This window comes from Canis aureus, chromosome 4 (genome assembly GCF_053574225.1).
Source record: "Canis aureus isolate CA01 chromosome 4, VMU_Caureus_v.1.0, whole genome shotgun sequence".
Taxonomy (NCBI): domain Eukaryota; kingdom Metazoa; phylum Chordata; class Mammalia; order Carnivora; family Canidae; genus Canis; species Canis aureus.
This window is the reverse complement of record NC_135614.1, coordinates 72,341,689-72,358,049: the sequence shown is the minus strand read 5'-3', so window position 1 is coordinate 72,358,049 and position 16,361 is coordinate 72,341,689. Positions and strand designations below refer to the sequence as shown.

Here is a 16,361-nt window from a genome sequence, read left to right as displayed (position 1 = left end):
GCTTGCTCATCCACAAAACTCAGAGTGAAGCTTAATTTGTCTAACTCACTTGTCTGGTGCCAGCAAAGCAAAATGTAATGTTTTCAAATTTGGGGAAATACAAAATTTTTTATGGTAGCCCAGCAGACCGTCTATGTAACCCCCAGCAAAGATGATGATTATCATTTATTTTTAGTCTTGTGCTAAAATGTGTATTTTTAAAACTGGTTTTAACTCTGGCCTATTGGCAAAAGGTAGAAATTACAGTTTCTTAACCTGTGTGCACTACCGAAAGGGGAAGATGAAAGGGACTCATTGGGTTTAGAACCAGAAGAACAGGAAGAAAGCTGTGCATCTACTGCCTGCCGACTGTGAGGCCCTGTGCTAGTCACTTCCTGTCCAGAAACCTCAGAGTTTCTCAGCCCTGAGAAACCAGGGCTTCTCAGAGTTCGGTGTCCCCCACAGGATGGCCTGATACAGGGGCTTCAGTGCAAGTAGGTTATTTTTTTTTAGAAGCAGGTATGAGAAGGTGGGAGAGCAAGACAGGGAAAGAGAACATATAACTATGTCCCTGAAGTCAGTCTATAGGCAGCAGAGGCTTCTCTGGGGGCTCAATTCCTCTGAGCTCTCTCTGAAGTGTGCAGAACTGCTCTCACATTTGCCTATCAAAAGGACAGATGCCATTTACTCACTGGCTCCTGTTCTCTTCTGCTGATTGAGGGTTTTTTTAAATTTTATTTTAAAGATTTTATTTATTTAAGAGAGAGGCAGAGACACAGGCAGAGGGAGAAGCAGACTCCCTGCCGGGAGCCCGATGTGGAACTCGAACTCAGGACCCCGGGATCATGACCTGAGCTAAAGGGAGACGCTCAGCCACTAAGCCATCCAGGCGCCCCTGATTTGAGGGTTTCCTTCAGGGATATACCTTCCCACCCTCCTAGGGTCTCCTGGCATGTAGATGAAGGACAAAGGTCCCAGGATAGAAGGTGGTGTGATAGGAACAACATGTGACAACATGTGATTGAGGTTGGGTGCTGGTCCACAAGGCAAATCTGAGCTCCTGTGAAACTTTCCACACTGTAGCTGCTGCTGAAATCAGAAGTGGGGCAGAGGGGGGTGATGTGGCCCCCACGGGCATCGAGCACCAGCCCTTATCTGCAACATACGGGTGATAACCTTCCAGCCTCAACTGTGTGGCCAGGAGGATCAACATAGGAGAAAGAGCTTCATGGATGTTGAAACCTCCAAAGTGGAAGGTATATCTGGGTGTTATGTGCCTCCATTTAATAATTCTACTACTTCACCAAGAAAAATGCCTTTTAACATTCAGAACAGTCTCCTACATTTGAGGGCTCAGGTCCCAGATTTTTATGTGTCGACATTTAAAACTTCTATACCATCCGAACAAACTGTTAATTTTTAAAAATCCATTAATCTTGACAAATGTAACTTTACAACTGTTCTGGAAAGTGAACTTTGAAATGTAGAGCTCTTGGACATCTTGGAGTTCCAAATGGAGCATGGTGGGATGGGGAGAGCTGCCCCCCCTGTTTCCAGGCCCCGCGCTAGGAACTCTGCCAGTTATCTCCTCCAGGACATGAAACTTTGGGCAAATGATTTTACCTCAGCACCTCCATGGCCTGGTCTATAACAGCAAGTGCTGGAACCCTCATTGCAGAGTTGTTGGCTGTAGTCTTTACAAAGTGTTTGTGTATCATAGGCACTTAATGTCTGTTTCCTTCCCTCCACATCGGTAATTCCCTTTTACAAAGGAAGAAATTGGAGGCTCAGGATCCCTGGGTGGCTCAGTGGTTTAGCGCCTGCCTTTGGCCCAGGGCATAATCCTGGAGTCCGGGGATCGAGTCCCACATCGGGCTCCCTGCATGGAGCCTGCTTCTCCCTCTGCCTGTGTCTCTGCCTCTCTCTCTCTCTCTCTCTGTCTCTAATGAATAAATAAATAAAATCTTAAAAAAAAAAAAAAAAGAAATTGGAGGCTCCATTGCTTAATTTGCTTTGCCAAGGTCAGATGACTGGCTGGCGACAGAATCAAAATCAGAAGTCTCCTGACTTCCAGCCCAGTTTTTTTTTTTTTTCTTGTAGAAATAGACTTTTTTGATAAAATTAATCTTTTATTAATCAAATATTTTTTCAGAAGTTGAATATTCATTTAATTTTATTTTTTAAAATTTTATTTAAATTCAATTTACCAACATATAGAATAACACCCAGTGCTCATCCCATCAAGTGTTCTCCTTAGTGCCTGTCACGCAGTCACCCCATACCCTCCACCTGCCTTCCCTTCTGCAACCCTTTGGTCCCCAGAGTTAGGAGTCTCTCGTTGTTTGTCTTCCTTTCTAATTTTTTGCCACTCAGTATCCCCCCTTCCCTTATGATCCCTTTCACTATTTCTTACATTCTACGTATGAGTGCTCTTTTTATGAAACCCTACATCCCTTTCATGTCTGTGATCCACCTCCTGAGATGGACGCAGAGACTCTGTCCTGCTGGTAAGGACAAGCGAAGCCTCCTCTTAGACTGCTATTTGCTGTTGTCCCAGAATAAAAGCTTTCACAGCTTGTTGTAGTATTTAATGTTTGGCTGCAGAAGAAATCCCTACATTCATTTGTAAACGTCTCAGAGCCTATCCCATTCCAGATGAGTGCTCCAGGATATGTTTAGAGAGAGCTTTCTTAGCTCTAAATCAGAGACTGCAATTAGTATGAAAAGCTTTATGGGGGCTTTAGTTATTTTTCTATTTTCCCCACAAAGGTCTGCTTAATATTAAATTGCTGTTGCCCAGATACCTCCTGTGTACACAAACACCTGTGACAGGTCTTTGTGTGAACCTAACGTTTCTTGTTATATCTAAGAGGCAGGCCTTTGGCAAGCCAAGCCTAGGAAATGGTAGAAATCCATTTACTGTGGGAAGTTACCCTCGGATTTCACCAGGTGAAGTTCTCCTGTAAGTCCTGTTTCTGGAAGATGAGCTTTCTTTTCCCTCTCTGGGCCTTGTTAGGCGCTTATACATCAGTTATTCTTCTTATTCAATGAGGATGATGATATCAAAGGCATCGTTAAGAAATTACCTAAAAATGGGATGCCTGGGTGGCTCAGGGACGGAGCATCTGCCTTCAGCTTGGGTCGTGATCCCGGGGTCCTGGGATCTAGTCCCACATTGGGTCCCTGCAGGGAACCTGCTTCTCCCTCTCCCTATGTCTCTGCCTCTCTGTGTCTTTCATGAATAAATAAATAAATAATTTTTAAAAAATAGTCTAAAAATCTTTTTAAGAGGTATTTAACTGACTGATAGATTGACCTGAAAAATTTTTACTAGACCAGAGTATGGGGGGGTACTGACTGCTTATTTGCTAGTTTTGGTGATATTTCAGCAAATTTCTGTTTCTAATCCAGCTTCTGTCCCTTCAAAATGAAGGATACCCCTTGGGTGACCACCCTAAGGGGTGCTCTCAGTGACTTGGTCTGGCTCAGGGAGAATGAAGCTTTAGATGAGCGTAATCTTCTCACCTCCCCGAAAGTTGGCCTGGGGGCTATTTATTCGCTTCCTCGATAAGAGTAGATTTTTTTATTTTTAATCAGTGTAGAAAAGATTTGAAGAGGCAGATTCTAAGTAAACCTAGAGGCTGTAGCATATTTTGCAGTGTTTTAAAAACTTTGACCTGCTTTTCTAAAACAGAAAAGCCATGCATTTGAAATGAAAGAGAATATTTTTTTCTATAGTGATACCAAAAATTTCTTTGGGGGCAGCAATGCTTACTGTTTATGAAAATAAGAACCCAGCATAAATATAGCTACCTATGATTTGAAATATTTTGGCTATAAATATCTGAGAAACTTTTCTCCTTCTGCCTAAGAATTTCCCCAGGGTAAGTGCCTTTCTCATAAGCAAAAAAATATATACTATGGTAGCAATGAAAACCAAAGGCCTAGAAAAATATTCCTTCCCTCTGATGTTCCAGTTGGGGTGCCTTGCTCCATATATGCTATCTCTCAGGTTGGTTAAAGGTGAAAAATAGTTTTCATTTAACTTAAGTATAGTTTTTCTGTAAGTGTGACCTGATGGGTTAAAATTGCTGGAGCTTTGCATTGACAATTACGGGAAAGGGTAGATTAAAGTTTTCAGTGGCTGGGTTTTAAGTTTCTATTCAAATTCCAGTTTGTTAACATAAAGGTAATATTCTTTTCAGGTGTATAATATACTGATTCAACACTACCATACAACACTTGGTGCTCATCACAAGAAGTGCACTCCTTAATCCCAATCACCTATTTAACCCAGCCTTTCCACCCACCTCCCCTCTGGCAACTATCAGTTCTCTATTGTTAAGAATCTGTTTTGTGGTCCACTTCTCTCCCTCTCTTTTTTCCCCTCTGTTCATTTGTTTTGTTTCTTAAATTCTACCTATGAATGACAGTGGCTGTTTTAATAAAAAGTCCACCACTGGCTTATTTAGTGTACATGTGAAAGTTTAAAATATTTCTGTGTACGTATTAAGGACACTGGTCAAGAATTATTGATCTCAACCTCGGCCCAAGACAGTTATACTAATAAATGAGAAAAAGCATTGCTTCTTCTCTTTTCTCTTTCATACCTTTCTGCTTAAATAATTCCCTGGTCCCTTGCAGATGCCTTCCATAATGAGACTTGCAAAATTCATCTTCACACAGCACTGCTTCTAAGCCAATTGCAATGTCTACCTATTGGTTTCGCTTGAGAATCTTAAGGTCATACACACTTGGGTGGGTTTTTAAAATTATTTCACAAATTGATATTTTTGTCAAAGTCATCTGTCTTTCCATCCCATCAGAAACTCTTCCTTAATCTGCAAGTAACGGGTGAATTTAATTAGTTTGCTCCCAGGAAGTTACCTTGTAAAGGCTGTTACTAAAATGAAGATGAAATCTGGGATTTGGAATAGAAGCTGAATGGATTATGGATTTTCCTTGAATAGTTTAAGGGATGATGTGATTTGCCTCATGGTCAAGGTCACAGCCTGTGAAGGTCAAAGCTTCTCATTTTGAATTGAGACTTCAGAGAACAAACTGATGGTTACCAGAGGGGAGGTGGGTGGGGGGGATGGGTGAAATGAGTACCGGGGATTTAGGCATGCACCTGTTGTGATGAGCCCCCGGCGGTGTATGGAACTGGTGGATCACTCACTATATTGTGTACCTGAAACTAATATAACACCATATGGTAACTATACTGAAATTAAAACTAAAATCAAAACATAATAAAAAAACAATTGAGACTTATAGTCCAACTCTTGGTTTCATCTTTCAAGTTAGAGTTTGTTCGAATGTGGAATCAGAAGACACAGCTCAGAGCTGGCCTCTGAACCTGGGCATAAATTGCTCAATTCCAATTCTTAGCTTCCTTATGTATAAAATAAGACTGGACCATCTGCCCTCTAAGTCCCAGTGACTCTGATTGCTGTTCTCATGATAAAGGTGAGGCAGAGTGAACTGGTGGTTTAATGCACAGGCTCTGGAGCTAGCTCCCTGCTCCATCCCTTCCCCCCACCACTTCTAAGCTATGTCATCTTAGGTGGATTATATAGCTTCTCTTTGTCTCAGAAAAAATGGGGATAATGATTCATTTACCTCATGGAGTTGTGAGATTAAATGAGTTGATGCAACAAAATGTACAGAACAGCTCCTGGCACCAAAATGCTCAGTCAGTATGAACCATTGCTATTGTGGCTTTGGTGATAGATCTCTTCTGCCTTCATCTAGAGCCATGTTCTTTCCTGGCTAGAAGTCTTTGTGTTTGCTCTTCTCTGCCAGGATAGTTCTACCTCTTTACCTAGCTAACTTTTACTCATCCTTCTGGACCCCTGCTGAAATACCTCCTCCTCCAGGAAGCCTTCCTTGAACCTCTTCCCCCCTCCCCAGATGAGGTTATGTACACCTACAACATTTACTTGCGACACTTAGCACACTTGTAGTTAATGACGTCCAAGATCTGTCTTCCTCGCCAGGACATGAGGGCAACATCTTGACTTGCTTCCTTTTGTGGAACATAGTACCTAGCCTGGGACAAACATACCACACATCACATAAGTGCTGATGAACATTTGGACAGAGCAGTCATAGGATCAAATTTAGAGAATACCCAAACTAGCTGGACTCTTAACAAGCTCTTCGAGCTCTCTGAGCCCTACTTCCATCCACTATAAAGTATGAATGATGATAGTGGTTACACCAGGAGGCTTGGCAAGATGAAAAGCTGTCTGTACAGCACGTAGTGAGGTAGCTTATGGAGGACTTTTTTATGTTGGTTCCTTTCCCTACCCTGAGCTACATGGAAATGGAAATGTGTTGGCACATGAGCCTGGGGGGTGGTGGGTTAGGGGTGGGTTGGTCAATGAATCCTTTACCACTAATCTCAGGAAGCCACAACAGTAACCAATCTACCTTACCAACTGCAGAGGTATAAGCCAGGCAAAACCCAACATGGATCTGCACATACATCTCCCTCCTCTCCCCCCGATCCCAAGTTATTTATTGCTTTTGTTTCCGTATCATAAAAGGAATATTGGAATATGGCAAAGCTTCAAATAATACAAAATATAAAACTAACTTGGAAGTTCTCATTGTTATTTCATATTGAGTAATAACTTGTGTTTTGGAGCTCTTCATAGTATGTAAGTGAACTGCCAACTTTTTTCATAGCATTTTACTCAAATTTATAGCAATAATTAGGCAAATGGCTGCAATATTTAACAGTGATGTAGCCCTGTGTTGGTTTTCCTTCCCCTGAAAGTACAGAGCTTAAAATATTTAAAGAATTTTTCTTATACAATTAATTAATTTTGGTGGGGGCGGGAGGTGGGGGAAAAAAATCTTCCTTTCCTTTCAAGTAAGCATTTAGGAAGTTGTGCTGTTGAAGTATAAGCCTTCCTGGGATGCCTGGGTGGCTCAGCGTTTGAGCGTCTGCCTTTCAGGGCATGATCCCAGGGTCCCGGGATCGAGTCCCACGTCGAGCTCCTTGCGTGGAACCTGCCTCTTCCTCTGCCTGTGTCTTTGCCTCTTTCTGTGTGTCTCTCATGAATAAATAAATAAAATCTTAAAAAAAAAAAAAGTATAAGTCTTTCCCTATCACCACCACCAGAATTATAAATAAGCAAGAATGGGCTTGCTTTGATGTCAGCTGAGATTTCATATTAATAAGTGGTGCTTCACAAAAAAATTTCCTTTTTATCTTTAGTTTCCAAATCAAAGATCTTAGAACCACCTTCCAGACTGGTAGCTGATCTCAGACATCCTGGTAGCCAGAAGGTTCGTCTACTTAGGCTCAAATGGAAGGGTGATTCTGAATGTTTTTGCAGAAGTCTGACCTACAGTTCTACAGATTGATTCCTTAAAGATTCCATCCTTCCTACCCTGACCTATCCTGATGTAATCCCTGGTCAGATTGATGGGACCTCACATAAATTGAATTCTTGTGTAACAGCATTGGAAGCCATTTGTAAACTGTAAATGAAAGTGTACTCTCCAGTTGCTCTGCCTGGGACAAATTGCCAGCTGAGTTTATCATTACTCCATTCTATCCATCTGTTTGTCATTTGGTTGGTTTGAACCAATTCATAAATAAAGAAGGAAGGCTGAAAGCTGAAGGTTAAACAATGCATTTTTTTTTTTAAACTGTAACTACTTAGTGGTTTTGGACTTTCCTCCTCAATTCATTTTAGTCTAGAGAAAATCCTGCATAAAATCAGTCTGTAAAATTAACAGAGAATCAGAGGGCTTCTCTGAGTATGAGGTTTTTACCCCACTTGTGTTCACCCTGGATAATCTGCGGAATCATGTCTCTTCCTTTAGAGCGGGGTGTTTAACCTGCTGTCTGTAGATTCCCAAAGGATCCATGGATAGAATTCAAGGGGTCCTTGGACTTTGGTTGGATAGAAATTACATTCTTAGTTTATCAACTGAAATTTAATGTTCCCTTTAAATATGAATGCAGTCAACAAACCATAGTAGTATTAGCAATTTCTGTGACTTTGTTACTAATAAAATCACAGATGTGTTCTTATCTCAGTATAACTCTTGTACATATCTCCAAACACCGGTAGTGCTTATCACTACTTTGAAATAATTATAGTTTTTTAAAAAAGATTTTATGTATTTATTGATGAGAGATACATAGGGAGAGGCAGAGATACAGGCAGAGGGAGAAGCAGGCTCCCCATAGGGAGCCTGATCTAGGACTTGATCCCAGGACCCCAGGATCACAACCTGAGCCAAAGGCAGATGCTCAACCAGTGAGCCAGCCAGGTGCCCTGAAATAATTATAGTTCTTAAATCCATTGCTCAGTGTTGTTACTTAATGTATAAACAAAGGTGTATATATATATATATATATATATATATATATATATATATATATAACCATAATAATAGTTTTTTATTGTTTACATAATTGCTTTCAATATAATCAGTGTCATTTCAATCCTAAGTATTTTATTTGATGAATTTAAAAATATTCTGAGAAGGGTTCATAAGTCTTTCTCAGATGGTTGAAGTGGCACGAAGTTAAAGACTGTTGTCTCTGATCAGGGGTTGGCAAACTTTTTCCACAGGGTCAAATAGTAAATATTTTGTGCTTTCCCCAGCTATATGGTCTCTGTCTCAACTACTCAATTCTGCCATTAGAGCAAGAAAGCAGTCATGGACAATACCTAAACAAATGGTCATGATTGTGTCCCCAAAAAACTTTACTTACAAAAATCGGCAGCAGGCTGAAGTTTTCCACTCCCTATTTTAGGATGTCATGTTATTCTTCAGGTCAAATTTTGAAGCTATTTCAATTTCATCTTAGCCAACCTTTATCAGATACCTACTGTCTTCATGTGATCATCCAAACAGGCACATATTAAGTATCTTCTATATGCAGTGCATGTACAGGAGAATTAGGGGTCAAACAGCTCTGCCTCTGTTTGCACAATGCAGTGGGGAAGGCAGAGACAGGACTAGTTCCAAGTGATGAATGTTGCAGGCAAGAGTGGGGACCAGGAGCCTACAGGAATACCAGCCTGACATCTCGTGCAGTTTTGAAGGGGTCTGGGAAGACTTCTTACAGGAGCCAAGAAGGACACACTGGTGATAACCAGGCAAAGGGGAGGGAAGAACAGCATGAAAAGAGTCAAGCCACAAGTAGCTATTTGAGTGATGACTTGGAGGCAAGAAGAAATGTTCCTGGAATTACTTAGAAAATCTGAAGCTTTGTGAGGCAACAGACAAGGCTAGATGGGTAAATAAGAGTCAGAGCAAGAAAGGCATAATAACAGAGTCCCTGTCCTGCCTGCAGGGAATAGGGAGCTATGGAGAGTGGTAAGCAAGAGAGTGGTAAGCAGGAGAGAGACAGTATTTGTATTTTTGAAAGATCATGCAGCCTTCCCAGGAATGCAGAGATGAATAAGACCATCAGCATGCCTAATGAGCTCACAGCCTAGTAAGAGAGACAAATATAAAATAACATTAGAAGGTGCTAGAATCGGTGTGATGTTAGAATCAGATTCAAGGCATGGGAGAGTCCTGAGCAGGGTCTTTCTAGTTGTGTTTTCTGAGATGATGCTTAGAAGAAATAACATGAAGAAAAATATTTAGGAAAGGAGCCTCCAAATAATCTAAGGCTCTCCCCAAAACAGAAAGCTGTGGAATGATAGGTCTGATACTGAGGCCACACTTATCTCTGGTGTACTATAATTAGGCTTTGGGTCCACTCCCTCTCAGACCAGTTGAGTGGCCTCTACTGTCAAGGCCATTCTGGATGTTCTGCTGAATCCCCTGGAGGACTCTTTGCTGCACCAACAAATTCCATTCTCAAAAGTATTTCCCTAGCAGGATTTAACCATTCTTAGCCCAATTTCCTAGTTAATGTCCGAAGCATGCTTGAGCTTCACTCCTCAGCCCAGCTCCAACTTTCTAGGGAAAGGGGTCTCAAACTGTGAGTAGTTACTCATTAGAAGGTCATGAGACCAGTTGAGGGATCCTGAATGAGTTTTTTGAAAGTGAAATAGAACAGAAGAGAAAATATCAGAGGGCATCACACATAGTAAAACTAGGAATTATTTTATGAGACATAGGTTTCAGTTGTGTGTGTGCATAATGTGTATGCGTGGTATGTACTGTGTCACAATGTCCAATGTATGTCTAACTGTGGTTCATTAAAAGACCAAAAAACAGTGCCTGAGGAACATGATGTATCTAGAACGTATTTGGAGTTGAACAGACTTTGCCACTTTGGGGACATTTGATGACCCTGTAAGCCATAGATTTCTCTCTCCATGGCTGACAAAATTTGCTTTCTTCATTATCTGAACTTTATAGTTGAAAGCTCCAACTTAAGTATTCTAGGAAAAGAAAACTTCTAGTCCAGTATTTTTCAAATTATGGGTCACAGTACTTCAGCGAGTACTGCGAGTGAGATTGATTTAGTGAGCTCTTAACCAGGAAAAGGAAGGAAGGAAGGAAGGAAGGAAGGAAGGAAGGAAGGAAGGAAGGAAGGAAGGAAGGAAGGAAGGAAGGAAGGAGGAAGAAAAAAGAAAGAAGAAAAAAGAAAGAAAGAAAAAGAAAGAAAGAAAGAAAGAAAGAAAGAAAGAAAGAAAGAAAGAAAGAAAGAAAGAAAGAAAGGCAAAGTGAATGGAGTAAGGATATTTTTCCTTGAGAGTGTTCTTCAGTTTAGTTCGCATATATAAGTCATATACATACATACATATTTTATAGGTGTATTGGGTTACTTGCATAATCGTACTTATCACTGTTAGTCTAGATCAGAGTTACTGAACAAAGTCCAACCTGCTGTCCTATTCAGAAAGTCTCTGTTCCATCCCTGATTGATGGCCATTCAATTTCTGCTTCAGTACAGCCATTGATGCAGAGCTTGACCCTTCTGAGGCAGCTGGCTTCATTGTCAACCATTCTTAAGTGCCATTAAAGATTTTCCTTAATGTTGAGGGACTAGTGCTGCCATTGGCTTCTCTGTAAGGAACAACTGGGCCTTCTAATCCAATATGGACACCTGTCTTTGCCATCTTCATTTGGCACACATGTAAAGACACTGTCCTATGCTCAGTATCTTGAGCCAGGCAATACCAGCCCTTTGAACTCTGCCTCAAGTGGAGAGGAGTCCAGAGCACCTCCTAGAGTGATCAACCTAGAAAGCCATGTCTCTTCAGGGTGTGGGCATGGGACCATTCAACAGCAGCTTGTCCAGAGATTTCATATTGAGTGTGTGACCAATTTTTAAAGTCCAGTTTTATGCCCCCTGCCTTCCCAATAGATTTTTGCACACCTGGTTTTCACTGTCTTTATATCTGGGCTGTTGGCTTTATTAAAAAAAAAACAAACCCACTAATATAAGATTTTGCATCTATCATTGGAGTTGGACCTTTGCCCTGGTGTTTCTGTATATGGAGATCATTTTGAATTTATTCTATCATGCATCTTATTTGTAAGGCCACTTCCCAGGCAACTATTTGCATTTCCTAAAATTCCTCTGGTTATTTTAGATTTTCTTCTCACTTTTACTGAGGTATGATTGACAAATAAAAATTGTATTTATTTAGGTTATATACGATATGATTTTTAAAATCACATAGTTGCCTTTGTGTGTGTGCACATGCCACACATATGTGTGGTGAGCACACTTAAGATCTACTCTCTTGGCAAATTTCAAGAATAACATATGGTATTACTAACTATAATCACCATACTACACATCAGATCCTCAGAACTATTCATCTTAAAGCTGACAGTGTGTACTCTTTGACCAACCTCTTGTATTTCCCACACCCTCCAGTCCTTGCCAACCAACACTCAACTTTCTGGTTCTTTGAGTTCAACCTTTTTAGATTCCATATGTAAAAGTGAAATCATACAGTATTTGTCTTTCTCCATCTGCCTGATTTCACTTAGCATAATGTCCTTATTTTATCTGTGTTCCTGCAGAATTTTCTTCTTTCTCACGGCTGAATAATATTTCATTATATATAATTAAATACACACACACACACACTCACACATACCACATCAAAGGCAATTATGTTTTAGTCGTTCAGCTTTATCAAGTCTTTCAAAAACATCTAACATAGCTATCACGTTTATTTTTTACTCATACTTCACAAGTTTATCTAATATTACATTAAATAACATAATTATAATACCAAACACCAAAGTCATAAGTAGGTTTGGGAATGAACACAACTGACTCTTGACAAGCCAGTAGCTGAATTAGTGGTAACAAATGAAGATCATTGGTTAATTTGACAAGTTGGTTAAGTGGAGGTTGATAAGGAAAGCTTTGTGTGTGATATGCACAGAGGTGCCATATATTCATTTACCTACTTATGGCTAATGTTTTTATACATTACACCCATCTTTTATATAGATTCATTGTTATTCATTTCCAGGACCTATATTATTTACTGTCTTTGGATATCCTGTACTATATTTTACATGTAGCTAGTGTTTAATATGGGCAGATCATCCAGAGAGCTGATGTTACTCTTGTTTCTCCTCTACCCAAAGATATTCTATTCCTTTCCAGTTATCAGAACCCAAATATATTTGAAATCTAATTAGGTTTTTCCTGGTCTCATAGACCAGCATTCCAGTTCACATTGACCCATTCAAATACAGTTAACTCTTGAACAACATGGGTTTGAACTGTGTAGATCCACTTATACATGGATCCTTTTTTGATAAATACAATATTGTAAATGTATTTCCTTTTTTATTTTCTTAATAAGGTTATCTATTCTCTAACCTACTGTATTATAAAAATACAGAATATGATACTATGTAACAATTAAAATATGTGGTAATTGACTTTATACTTTTTTTTTAAGATTTTATTTATGCATGAGAGACATAGAGAGAGAGGCAGAGACACAGGCAGAGGGAGAAGCAGGCTCCATGCAGGGAGCCCAACATGGGACATGGGACTCGATCCCGGGTCTCCAGGATCCCATCCTGGGCCAAAGGTGGCGCTAAACTGCTGAGCCACTGGGGCTGCCCAACTTTATACTCTTGATAAGATCAACAGTAGGCTGTTAAGTTTTGTGGGAGTCAAGAGTTATACATGGCTTTGTGGCTGCACAGGGATGTCAGCATGTTGTTCAGTAGTCAGCTGTATAATACTTGAAATATGCTATCTTTCACTGGCTTCCCACTGATCCTTAGATATATTATCTCCCAGTTAGATTATAAACTCCCTAAGAATGGAAATGTGTTTACAATTCCTTGGAGCCTCCTAGAACATAGCTTCTGTGATGGGTGCCCTGTTGACAATCAATCACATACCAGTTAACTAGCCCAAGGCAGCCTCCTGCTGGGTTTGATGGTACCAAGAAAAATGATTGTTGACATAAGATTGAAGTGGGCAATAGACAAGGTAGTGAGTGAAAATGCCACAAAAAAGGGAATAAGACAGGAAGATATACCACTCAGTTGTTCTATGGATAAATGACCTTTTTTTAGTGTTCAGATGGGTAGAGAGAGACACCGGACCAGGTCAGTGACTCTTAAAGCTTTTGGGATCATGATTATCTTTGAAAATCTGATAAAAAGCTAAGATCACTTAGGAAACTGAAATGATGCTCACACATAAAATCTTGCATGTAATTTCTGAGAGCTCTCAGACATCTGGACGAGTTGATCTGTAAAGATATCTGATAAACAGGCTGGATTCTAACATTGCCAGTGGTGCAGCTCTTTCCCACCAAAATGAACCAGGGAGTCATTACTTGAGTCAGCTACTTAAGTTTTGAGTAGCTGGCGCTGACTGCATCATATCTGCCCCATCAGACCTCCGCAGCCGAAACACCTTCCAAAGGCATTTCATCTCCTGGTATGCAGGGTGCCCAAGCCAACCCTATCCCATATTTGGAAAAGCGCTAACAGTGCCCACCCTGCTGGTGGCTGCCCATTTTTACCTGGGACGGCAGCACATTTCTTAGTTTACTGCTCCCCCCATGCCTTCCTGTTGAGGGGGAAATTGGCAGGCCAATGTTGCTATGAGGATTTGACTGGCAACTGTAGTCAGAACAGAATGATTTTCTTCAGTGGAGAAAGATAAAGCTATTGTTTGTGATCTAAGACAACCCTTTTGCCTAGTTATCTCTCTCTCCCAACCTCACCTTTGCACTTTTGTACCTCAAGAGACTCTAAAAACATTTAAATGTGAAACCCGTGACAAAATCAGAGGCAAAATGCTAAAGGTTTTGAACTGGTATTCAATCCGCATGAGCGTGGCTCTCTCACTTGATATCATGACTTAAATGTTAATGATTTCAATCTCTTATTCCCTGAAAATATAGCTCTCTTCCCTGCATCAAACGAACAAGTAAATATAATCCCTTTTATGTGTGTGTGGGTTCGGGATGGTGCTGTAATTTCTACATGAAGATTGTTGCAAATATATGCAGGTAGTCCTGGCTAGACAATGGCACGGTCTGAGAGCAGTTTCATGGCATTTCCTCTATAAATGCCACAGGAAAGCTTAGCAAAGGAGAACAGGAGAGTATTATCTAAAGATCACACACATCTTTTCTGTCAACTCTTAGGTATCCCTGGTGACTTTCCTCTGTGACGTGATTTGTTCTAATTTGAGTTTGGAAATGTGTTTCCGTCCAGTCACTGAGATTTTCTCTTTGATGACAAAGTTAGTTCACACAAGAAGTCCATCTTTAGGGAAAGGATATCAAGAAAGAGAAATGAGCCCTGCTTCCTCCAGTGAGCACGCCCTGTGACAGCTGCTTCTCCAAACAGATGAATTCTTAGGGGATATGGGCTCCACAGACTACTTGTCTGCCTGGGGAACTTGAGGAAACATCATGGATTAGGCTTAAGGACTCCACTTGGCTTTTAATTCCCACCCATGAGAAACTAAGCAAGCATATATTCGAGAAATCCATATATCATACAGGTATCTCCTTTCGGCAAAATAGATCTCTATTTCCTTGCCTGATAAGTTGTTCATAAAGGATAAATATCACTCTTTTTTTTTTTTTTTTTTTTTGCTCTCTGCCTTTCTCTAAATATCTGTGAGCAGGGGCATTTAGCGACTGAACAACTGAGAAGTGGTCAGGAAGCAAGCTAATGGATGGAGCATAGCCTCCCCGACCATGGTTGCCCCAAGTTTTCTTTCATCCAGTATCAAGGATCTTCTTAATCCAGCCTTTCCTCATCAACCTGAGTTGGCCTCACCATTTATCAGCTGTATGAACTCGGGCAAGTTACTTACTTGCTTAATGCCTCAGTTTCCTCTGTAAAAACAAGGGGAGAAGGATGTTTAATATTAACATCTCCTTCAAAGATACTGTGAACAAGGTTGGTACTTTACAAGCACTTGATAAATGGTAATTTTTATTAGCTATTAATACAGAATATCCATTTAGGCCCTTCATACCATCCCCCAGCCATACACAACCATCTCCAAGTTTCGTCTTGCAGTTCTTACTTCCCGGGATGCTTTTCTCCCCACTCCCCACCCCATGACACACTGGGACACCGCTATGTAGAGCATCACTGTCCGGTAGAAATACAACGCAAACGGTATGTGAAATTTGAAGTTTTCTACTAGTGGCATTAAAAAGGCCATAAGAACAAAGTGAAATCAATTTTAATAACATATTTTAACCCTCTGAATCCAAAATATTACCGTGTCAACATATGATCAGTGAGATATTTTGCAGTCTTTCTTTCCCTCGAAAATCCAATGTATGTTTTACGCTTGTGGCGCATCTCAGTTCAGATTAACCATATTTCAGGAGCTGACTAGCCACAGGGGCCAGTGCAACCGACCGCATTGGAGCACACAGGTATAGAGTAGTAAGCAGATGACCCAGAGGTGTCTGCTAGCTCTGTGATGTGGGTAAGTCCCTTAAATAATGGCCAGAATCTGCTGAGTGTTTATAATATGCCAGGCACTATGCTGAGGATAGAGATTCATTTAATCTTCATGATAGTCCTCTTAGATAAGGACTTTTATTCCTTAAAGAAGTTAAATAGCAGCTAGTAGGTAGTTAAAGGTAGGATTTATGCGGCGCTGTCCAATCCTGGTTTGTATCCTTACCCTCTGCTGATTGCCTCCCAGGTGGGAGCTCTAAGTGAGGGTCTGCATTCTCTATAGGGTTCTTAGAAGAACATATGAAAAGTCAGCAAGCTGGCACAGCTGTACAATTTTGTTAAGAGCAAGAATGGCCACAAACAGAATCTTCTTGGGTTTTCCCATGGCAGTTCATGCAATTAGTCACCCTATAAAACTTACATTTGTTTACTTTGTGAACAGATTGTGAATAGATGGAATCTATGCTCTCCTGACCTCTGGGAGTGGGGACTGTTAGGGGAAGGCTTGTTTA

General features: G+C 40.6%; 1 protein-coding gene across 2 annotated transcripts in view; it reads left to right on the top strand.

The window, feature by feature from the left end:
• EGFLAM (EGF like, fibronectin type III and laminin G domains) overlaps positions 1-16,361 on the top strand; it is a 181,967-nt gene that overhangs the window by 79,143 nt on the left and 86,463 nt on the right. The gene's annotated exons all lie outside the window — the stretch shown is intronic.